The sequence below is a fragment of the Anomaloglossus baeobatrachus genome, chromosome 12, assembly GCF_048569485.1.
Source record: "Anomaloglossus baeobatrachus isolate aAnoBae1 chromosome 12, aAnoBae1.hap1, whole genome shotgun sequence".
Lineage (NCBI taxonomy): Eukaryota > Metazoa > Chordata > Amphibia > Anura > Aromobatidae > Anomaloglossus > Anomaloglossus baeobatrachus.
In genome coordinates, this window is record NC_134364.1 from 26441309 (window position 1) to 26452152 (window position 10844).

Consider the following 10844-nt stretch of genomic DNA (forward strand, 5'->3'; position numbering starts at 1 on the left):
AAAATAAACACAAACACTGCGTGACATTGGATATAAAGGCCGCAGCAGCCCCATTTATTAGTAACAAAAACACAAGCCATATAACAATACAATTCTTCATTGAAGAACCCCCGACAAAGGAGGGGGGGGGGGTACCTGAAGGTTAACCAAACTGTTCCTTGCAACATCAGCCCACCTCCTGACCCTCAGCTGCAACACACCGACTTGAGAGCCCAGGCCAGATGTTGCCCACACCATGTCCCGCTGAGACTCAACCCAGCAAGGACCCGTTTACCAAACAATTGCACCGCTAGAGGTAACCCGCTCCGGCACTGGGTTCCGTCCTCTCCTCTGTGCAAACCCCCACCTTCAGACACCCCCCTCCTTTCCGCCGCTGCGACAAATACGATCTTCCTCCTCTTCCTCGTCGATGTCGAATCCAAAATCAGGGCGGGCGGGAACGATTCCAGTCACTGTCCAGGTAGGAATAGCCCAACCCCCTCTGACCTGCCCTATATACGACCCCCCAACAGCACCACCCCCTGACCAATCACACTGACCCCTGATCCTAACTGACCCTTAGCACCACCCCCAGATTTCCCGCTCAAACTGGCTTTCTCCATTAACCCCTTATTAAACCTATGGCCTGGCAACCCTCCTAGTCATGTTGCCCTCCCTTGAGCCCCTTTGGGGCAGCAGTCCGGGCTCTTCCTTGACTCCGGAATGTCTGACTAAAGGCCTTGACCTACACCCAACACCCCCCTACCCCCCCAGGGTTCTTATCTAAAATAAACACAAACACTGCGTGACATTGGATATAAAGGCCACAGCAGCCCCATTTATTAGTAACAAAAACACAAGCCATATAACAATACAATTCTTCATTGAAGAACCCCCGAAAAAGGAGGAGGGGGGGGTACCTGAAGGTTAACCAAACTGTTCCTTGCAACATCAGCCCACCTCCTGACCCTCAGCCGCAACACACCGACTCGAGAGCCCAGGCCAGATGTTGCCCACACCATGTCCCGCTGAGACTCAACCCAGCAAGGACCCGTTTACCAAACAATTGCACCGCTAGAGGTAACCCGCTCCGGCACTGGGTTCTTTCCTCTCCTCTGTGCAAACCCCCACCTTCAGACACCCCCCTCCTTTCCGCCATCGCGAGTGCGCATGACCCCTTGTGCGCGCGAGTCCTCCCACAACACCAAAGCCTTCTCGACCCCTTCCATAAGCCCTAAGGCCCAAATGTCATTCCCCACTGAATTTAAATGGACCCCGTCCCGCCGCAACAAGTCGGCGGATGCCGCTTCAAACTCCGGGTGCCGAACAGAGACACCCCCGACCCGGGAAATAAAACGCCCAATCTCCCAATTCACTTTGCTTCGTGCTCTGTTAACAGCCTCCACCGACCTGGCGCGCCGCCATGCCCGCCGCGCAACAATATCGGACCAGACGATTACTAGACCCGGGTGGGAGGACAGGAGCGGCAGGCAGTCACACTTTATATCTTGGATCAGGTCCCTGGAAGCCCGGCGACTCAGGTCATTCCCACCCGCGTGTAGCACTACCACATCCGGTGTTCTATCCAACTGTGCATGGTGGCGCCAGGTAGGCAGCACTTCACTCCACAGCATACCCCTGACGCCGATCCATCGCACTGTCGCATTTTCCCTGGGGACCCCCAACTGACGGCCGTCCGGTCGTATTCCCGCACGAAACGCACCCCAATACACGTATGAGTGACCGAGCACCCACACCAACAATGGTAAACCTACAAAACAAAAGGAGACAACATGGGGGGGGGAGGGACGGACATGTGGAAGAAAAGAGGTAATGAGGACCAAGCAAATACCGCCCCCGACCTAACCCCCCCCCCTCCAATATCTTACAACAAGGTTGGCCGAACGTAAGATCTAAACCTAGCCGAGTCCCAGCGTCCAATCTTACGGAGAGCCTGCGCGCCCAGGCCCCAACGAGCCGCCTGAGTCGCAGCCCCAATCCTAAAGGAATGCGACGCGAACTCAGCCTCGTTGAGACCGCAACACTGCAGGCACCTCCGAAAGATACAGACAAATTGGTAACTGGACAAGGCTGACCCGTCCTGGTGGGACAAAAGGGACCCCGGGCGGGTTCCCCTCACTTCTAAAAACGCCGACAGCCGTTTAACGGGGCACTCCGCTAAACCGGGTACCCCACACAGTTCCACCACACGACCTCTACCCAGCTGGTCCGTCTTCGACCGTCTCAAGCAACACCGCACCGCATCCATACCACATGCCACGTCCTCCAACAACAAACCTCCGTGACTCCTCGTGTTCCTGCTCACCAATTCACTAATTCTGAATGCCCCAAAGAAGGCCAAAACAAAAGCGGTCCCAAACAAATGGCATTCATACTCCGAGAAACACACATGGGGCAAAACCGACAACAGCTTGCCCAGCAGTTCAAGACACCGGGCGCCGAAGGTCTTGGCGCGCCCCCGCCCTACGGTAACCCTTCAACGCCTGGCGCACCCAGAAATCCTTAGTGACATCCTTCCAGCCCAATAACCTGAAAAAGAAAGCGATGCCGGCCAGCCTACCCGCAACCGCTGACCACGAAAGGCCTTCTTCCTTTGCCCTGCCCATCATGAACAAAACTAAATAAACCCTGTCACCTTCAGGTACATCACCTCCAACCTCATCAACCAACTCGAGCCAACGATCCCACGCTGCATTATAGCTGCACCACGTACTGGGTGCCACCGATTGTTTGATCAATTCCCAGGCCAGCTGCAAACCAGTTCCCACAACCAGACGGGCCACACGGTCTCCTGCTGCTCCGCGTCCGGCGCCAGCTTTCGAAAACGGTCCCACTGGAAGCGAGATAAAGCATCAGCCACGGAATTCAGAACCCCCGGCACATGTACAGCGCAGATCCACAAGTTCAACTCCAAACATTTCAACACCAAATGATGCAAGAGATCCACCACCGGGGGGGAATCAGCTGTCAACTTGTTAACACACTGAACAACCCCCAGGTTGTCACACATAAAACGCACCTTTCTGTCTTTCAAATCCTGTCCCCAAACCTCTATGGCCACGACAATAGGAAAAAGTTCCAACAGGGCCAAATTCCTGGTCAGACCGGAAACCCGCCACGAATCAGGCCACCTGCCGACGCACCATCTCCCCCCAAAATATGCCCCAAAACCACTGGACCCCGCTGCGTCCGTATAAAGGACCAACTCATCATTGGACACCACCTCACGAAGCCACAATGACCGTCCATTATACAATTGCAAAAAACGGGACCACACTCTCAGGTCCGCCTTGTGCTCCACCTTCAAACGTACAAAATGCAAAGGGTGCGACACACCAGTAGTGGCTTGAGCCAAGCGACGGGAAAAAACTCTTCCCATCGGCAAAATCCTACACGCAAAATTCAACTTTCCCAACAGGGACTGCAAATTCCGTAAACGAATCTTCTTGGCCTCTATGGCCCTTTGAACGCAACGCCTCAAATCCTTCAGCTTGTCCTCCGGCAAGCGGCACTCCATGGCAACTGTATCTAGCTCAATACCCAGAAATTTCAAAACCGTAACCGGACCCTCCGTTTTTTCAGGCGCCAACGGAACGCCAAAGCGGCGAGCAACCTGCTCCACCGTCCGAAGCAAAAGGGAACACTGCGAGGATCCAGCAGGTCCCATACACAAAAAGTCATCCAAGTAATGCAACACTGAATCTAAGCCCGCCTCCTCCTTAGTTACCCACTCCAAAAAACAGCTAAACTTCTCAAAATAGGAACATGAAATTGAACAGCCCATAGGCAAACAACAATCTACATAAAACTTGTCCTCCCACCAACACCCCAACAGGTGAAAACTGTCCGGGTGCACCGGTAACAGACGGAAGGCAGCTTCTACATCCGTTTTCGCCAAAAGCGAACCACGACCCAACTTCCTTAACCATTCCACCGCCTTATCAAAACGAACATACGATACTGAAACCAGCTCAAGATCAATACCGTCATTCACCGACCTGCCAGTAGGATAGGACAAATGGTGAATGAGCCGAAACTTGTTAGGTTCCTTCTTTGGGACCAAACCCAACGGGGACACAACCAAGTCAGGCAATGGAGGACCAGCAAAGGGGCCCGCCATCCGTCCCAATGCCACTTCCTTCCGTAACTTCTCCGCCACTATATCACCTTGGAAACGAGTAGACTGTAAATTTTTCAAGCGAATCTCGCCGGGCTTAACAACTGACGGTATCTTAAAACCAAAACGAAAACCTTCACTCAACAATTCCGCCGACACCCGATCCGGGTATCTACTTAGAAACGGTGCCATCCAATCTACCCTCACCGGGGTCCTCCCTTTTTGACGAAGACTCTGCGGCCTTCCCTTTTCCCTTCCGGAAGCACTTGAGATAACTGTGGGCGCCACCACAGCCCGAACACTCGTGCTTGAATCGGCAGGAGGAACCAAATCGGCAGTCCTTTTCATTGAACTGCCAGCAAACGCCCTTTTTGGGCCCCGGCGGGGTGCCAAATGATCCCCCGCCGGAACCCCCTGGAAAGGACTGCGATGCCGACTTCGGCGCAGCCATCAGTCGCATCCATAGACTGATTTCTTTGTGGTCCCACCGTAAACTGGGTCTGACCGCTTTCCTCTGGCGAAACTGCTCGTCATACCGTAGCCAAGCAGTCCCCCCATAGGTCCTATACGCTTCACAGATAGAATCCAAATAACAAAATAGCGCCGAACAGTTATCCGGAGCCTTTTCGCCTACCACACTGGCCAGTATCACAAATGCCTGCAGCCAATTTTGAAAAGTGCGAGGAATAAGGCGATAACGCCGCCGTTCTTCCTCGTCCTTTTTGCTCTCGTCCGGTTTAACCCGATCCAGGTTAAACTTTTCCAACGGAAGCAACGAGAATATTTCAACATATTCGTCCTTCCATATTTTTTCCCTGGTCTCCTGCTTCAGGTGCGCCCCCAACGGCCCATCAAAGCAGACATACACTTCCCCTCTCGCCTTGTCATCTAAGCGAACAACATCCACTGCAGCCGCAGCTGCGGCAGCGGGAGCCGCCACCACCGGCTCACCAACCACATTGCCACTGGCAACCGCGCCGGCCGCGGGAGCCACAACATCCTGCCCCGTCGCTCCCTGCCACACCATGCTAGGGCCCCCCACGGGGGCAAACAAACCCCTAGTCAACCTCAGCAACTCGGATGCCACAGTGCCGTCACCCAGCACCGCATTCATGACCTGCCCACCACTCGGGCCACCAAGCAAACCACCCGTACCACCAACCACATTCAAACCCTGCACGCCACCCATATCACCAGACTCACCATCCATAGCCAAACCAGTCGTACGAGAAATAGGAAAAACTGTGGTCTTACCAGGCTGACTCCGAGAAGATCCCGAAACAGCCGTCACATGTCCTCCGCGTCGCACTCCAGCCGATTCGCGGTCATCAACGATATGGTCCCTGGTGTCGTCCTCCGCGACGTCCTCCTCCAAGATGGCATCATCCTCCTCACTGGACCCAGGTCCAGGGAGCCCGCCGTCCGGCAGACTCGACCTTAGACCCCGTCCGCCCGCAGAACCACTTGTCCTCAGCGCCGTCCGCGACGATCCAGAAGCTGGCGCCTCCGTGTAATCTCTGCCTGGGGCATGCCGGCCGGCATCCCCGCGCGCTCCAGCGGTCCCCGACGTCGTCCTGTCGCCGTCCGTCCTCCGTTCCGAAAGGCCGGGCCCCGCTGATCCGGGCCGTCTCCATGCTGAATCCCCCGCCGTCAATGGAGCCCTATGCGCCTGCATAGGCCCCGCTCGTTTCCCTGCGCGTGCTGCAGGTGCCACTGTAGCCTCATCCATGACCTGTGACCCCTCTGGCCCACGCGACCCCGCTAGCCCACGCGACCCTGCTGGCCCACGCGACCCCGCCGGCCCACGCGACCCCGCCGACCCACGCGACCGCGGCGGGTCAGGTGACCGCGCCGGGTCAGGCAAGCCTGCCGGATCACGAGAGCGCGCCGGGCCAGGTGAGCACGATGGGTCACGTGACCGCGCGGGGTCTGGTGACCGCGCCGGGTCACGTGACCGCGCTGGCCCACGTGACCGCGCCGGCCCATGTGACCGCGCCGGCCCACGCGACCGCGCCGACCCACGCGACCGCGGCGGGTCAGGTGAGCGCGCCGGGTCGGGTGAGCGCGCCGGGTCGGGTGAGCCCGCCGGATCACGTGACCGCGCCGGGTCAGGTGACCGCGCCGGGTCAGGTGACCGCGCCGGGTCACGCGGCCACGACGCGCGCGTCACCACAGTGCGCCGCGAACCGGAAGAGGAGGGGAGGCCGGCCATGTCGCTCACCGCCCCGCTGCCTTGATGCCCGCGGCCCGACTTCCGGCCTGGGCCTCGCGACGTCCCGACTCCTGGATCCACCGCCGCACTTCCTCCACTGGGGCTCCGTCTCCACTGCCGGCTCCTCGGCGTCATCTCTGGGCTGAGGCGCTCCGGAGGCCGCGTTCTTCGCTGCCGCTTCGGAGGCAGGGGGGTCCCATCTTCAGCGCCGTCGCCGGTCCATCGCTGCAGCTGCTCCTCCATCCACCGCTGTCCACGCTGCTCCGCCATCCTCTTCATCTGTGCCATGAAGTCTTCCATCTTCCGGATCCAGACGCAACGATTCCAGTCACTGTCCAGGTAGGAATGGCCCACCCCCCTCTGACCTGCCCTATATACGACCCCCCAACAGCACCATCCCCTGACCAATCACACTGACCCCTGATCCTAACTGACCCTTAGCACCACCCCCAGATTTCCCGCTCAAACTGGCTTTCTCCATTAACCCCTTATTAACCCTATGGCCTGGCATCCCTCCTAGTCATGTTGCCCTCCCTTGAGCCCCTTTGGGGCAGCAGTCCGGGCTCTTCCTATATGCCTGCTTTTTCTATCTGCCTTTGACCTGCTCCTATTTCTGCTTTTGCTGTATTACAGCAAGTTGGTAAGGAGACTGACTGGTGCAATGATCACAGACTGTGTAACCGTGACCATCCCTGGTGCTTTTTAACAGTGTGTATGGTTTTTATTTTTTATGGGTTGAACACCTTTTTTTTTTTTATAGGTACCAGGACTGCTACTGGGGCCCATGCATCTTGATCTGCATGAGAGTAGGAGGCCCAGGTCCACATTTTGTCCTGGGGCACATAGGACTCTAGTTACACCACTGGGAATTAGCCACCACTACTGCTTGGAAGCAATGGCCAAACATCCAGAGCTTACATGCTTTACCTACTGAATTGCTCAACAATGTGCTGAGGCCAGGCGGCGGAGCACGCTGGTGTGCCGCCCCCGTGCCAGCAGCCGCCGCTGCTCGGATCTGGACCTTCTAGGGGGGTGGCTCGAGGGTCTCCAGACCCGGGGGTCTCGCAGACACGCCGAATAAAAGGGGGGACGTAGATGTACGGGCTAGGCCGTATTAAGTTCGTGACGCCACCCACGGTGTGTGGTGAGGTGGGACACCACCGCTGCTGTTATGGGGCACCCGGGGGAGGTGTAGTGGTAGCTAGATGTTAACCCCTCCGTGAGTAGGGATGGTTGCCCCGGGGCCCAGTGTCTTACTGCAGGGTAGAGCGACGGCAAGGGCCGCCGCGCCCGAGCAAGCAGGAGGATGTTTGGTTACTCACAGTAAATGAATCACACGAGTCTTTTGGTAAAACAAAGGTGCTGTTGGCCGGCTGCCGCGGCCGGTTGCATTCAGGTCCCCCACCCAGGCTGGTGGTCACTGTCCGTTTCCTATGTACTTGTTTTGTGTATGGTAGACTGCCTGGTCTAGCACTCAGGAGTCCGCTCCTGGCTGGATGTGGCCTAAGGAGCCGTGCCCGCAGACGGTGGCCCGTGGGATCTATGGGCCCTGGCGGTGACCGTCTATCCCTATCTGTTGTCTTCTATTAGGGACTTTGGGTGGGACAGGACCTATAATCCTGGCCTCAATCGGTTAATTAGCTAGGCCACTGGTTTCGGTCCTGGCTTCAGGGTCCGAGTACCCCCTCTGTGCTACGGTTTCCAGGTCAGTTCTTCGTGTCGGTACCGGCCGGCTACAACCCTGTCCCGGTCCACCTCTGATCTGCCGAGTCGTCTTACAGTCTCCTACTAACGGAGACCACCGTCTGCCACCTAGCCAAGGTACCAGGGCTCCAACCCTGGCACCGTTCAACTTGAACTTCCTCTGCTGGAGCTACCACCTAGCTCCAGCCCACACTCCTCTCAACTCGAACTACAAACTTAATCTGCTTGTTTTCCCGCCCCGGGCTGTCTAGACCCCTGGGTGGGCGTGTCCAACCACCTGGTCCCGCCCACTGGTGTGTCTATCTTTCCCTAAGGGGGGTGACTAGGGTTTCAGGTCGGCTGTGTTTCCTAAGTGAGGGAAGGGTGTTATGCAGGGGCCTATCTGTGACTACCTGGTTTTGCCAGGGCGTCACACTGGTAGCCCCTAATCTCAGTCACCTCCAACATAACAAAGAATCCATCGCTGCGGAGGCAAAGCTGTCTCATACGGCTGCTTTGGGACCACTACGTTCAGGCCACTAACGGTTGATCCCGTTCCCACACCAACCTCCTTCTGAAGATCGAGCATGAGGAGAACCATTTTAGGTAGTAGGATAATACTGGTAGACCGTTTGCACTGCAATGTATCATGGTGTCATGGCTTGCTATAATTATACATTTACAAACATGACTCGGATACAAAGTGATAATATATGCAATTCTGCCACATAAAGAATGTGTTACGCTTTACTCACTGTGGGAAGTATAGTTTTTCTTATATTCATTAACACTTTCCCTTATAACCTGAGTAAGATTTTGTGAAGTGCTAGATTTGTTGCATTAGTGCTTTCTTGTTTGTTACAAAAAGTCGGAAAGTAGAATTCAAAGTAAATCCGCTTCAAAATGCAGTTAAGAAAAATGACAAAAACTTTACAAAAGAGAGCAAAGGTTATTATTTTCTCCTTCACCTTCGAACACCAGTATAAGGCCATCTTATGCACCACAAATTTTGACTGCAGAGATACAGAAGATCTAAAAGAGGTTGTCCACTACTTTGACATTGATGGCCTATGCCTAGGATAGGCCATCAATGTCTGATTAGCCGGCGTCTGCTCAGTTCCGGTGCCGTTCCGTCTTGATTAGAATGGGAGGTGGATGTGCAGTACCTGACTGCAGCTGCTATCGGAAGACTGAGCAGCGCCGCAACTAAGCATTTCGGGCCTCCTGCTACCGCCGCCGGGACCAAGAACGGCTGATCGGAGTGGGTGCGGGGTGTTGGACCCCGGCCGATCAGACATTAATGTAGATAAGAATTGAAAAAATCCCGCCCACCTCCTTCCTTCCTCATTGCAGCCGGGACGCAGGTAAGGCAATGTTCCTCGCTCCTGCGGCTTCATACACAGCGATGTAGGCTGCCGCAGGAACGAGGAACAAAATCGTAACATCGGTCCTTCTGAAATTATGGAAATGACCAACGCTACACCGATCATACGATTTCGACGCTTTTGCGCTCGTTAATCGTAATAAAAAGGATTCACATACTCCGATGTCGACAGCGATGCCGGATGTGCGTCACTTTCGATTAACCCCACCGACATCGCACTTGCAATGTCGTAGTGTGCAAAGTACCCCTTAGGATAGGCCATCAATGTAAAAGCAGGAGACAACCTCCTTAGCAAATCACAGATGAGAAAATAGGCTTTTTGTATAAAGCGAACCTGTCATGCTGTCCAAAACACGGGCAGCATGAATCATATCTGACCTGCATGATCGCAGCCAGATATATTTTTCTCTGAAACACTCCAACATTTAAGAGAAAATAAACTTTAAAGATCCGTTCAGGAACCATAGCTTGAAACTAGACTAATCCAGCTCCGTCAATGTCCGGCTGTACCCAGCGCTGCTGCAGATTAGTCACAGAACTCTCTTCATGTACACATGAGAGAAAGACCTGTCAATCATCTGCTGCAGTGTTGGGAGGAGCAGATCGGAGTGAAGCAGGACTCTTCTCGTCTCTGGCCACAGTCCCTAGCCAGATCTTTAAATTTTACTTTCTCTGAATTGCCAGAGCATTTCAGAGAGAAATATTACTGGCTGCATTCATACAGCTGGGATGTTTTTCATGCCCCTTGATAGCCACTTCATCCAAACACTTTATTACGGGTGCTAAAAGTCATTAATATTTCTTTTTGGAGTTATCCCTTCCTTGAAGATGATGTACAGGATAGATGCCTACTTTTACCTAAAGTCCAACTTTGTAGGGATGACTTCACAGAAGAGTCTTGCGAGATGTGCTCACATGCCTGAGGGCACTTCTGGCTGAATGCAACTAAAGTAAACTTTTTTCATTTCCTTGAATCAGTAGGCAAGCATCTCAACTCAACAGCTGGTACTAAGCATCTGCCTCCCCAGTGAATAAAAACGGTTCTCCAGTAAATAATTGTGTTTCTGGGGAACACATGTATAAGACAGAATGGATGAGTAATACATTTCTTATTATGAAGCTTTTATGAATCTGTTGGCATGGCAAAGAGAATTTTGCATTGTCTACAAAGCTCTTCTAGCTGTTGTTCTATGGAGATTTCCACATAATTTGAGCCCTGTTACTGTGCCTACTACCAATTGGGAGGCGTCCTATTGTAGGAACTTTTAAGGACATAGAGAAATGAGCACTTGCATGTGGACAGTGACATAATTTTCATAATTGAAACTCTACATTAGTACAATAACTTTGAAACACAGCCATCAAAATGTTTTTTAAATTGATACACTTACATACCACTAATAACAGGTGGCCACATGGTGTAATGTTCGGTGCAAAGGTGGATCCAC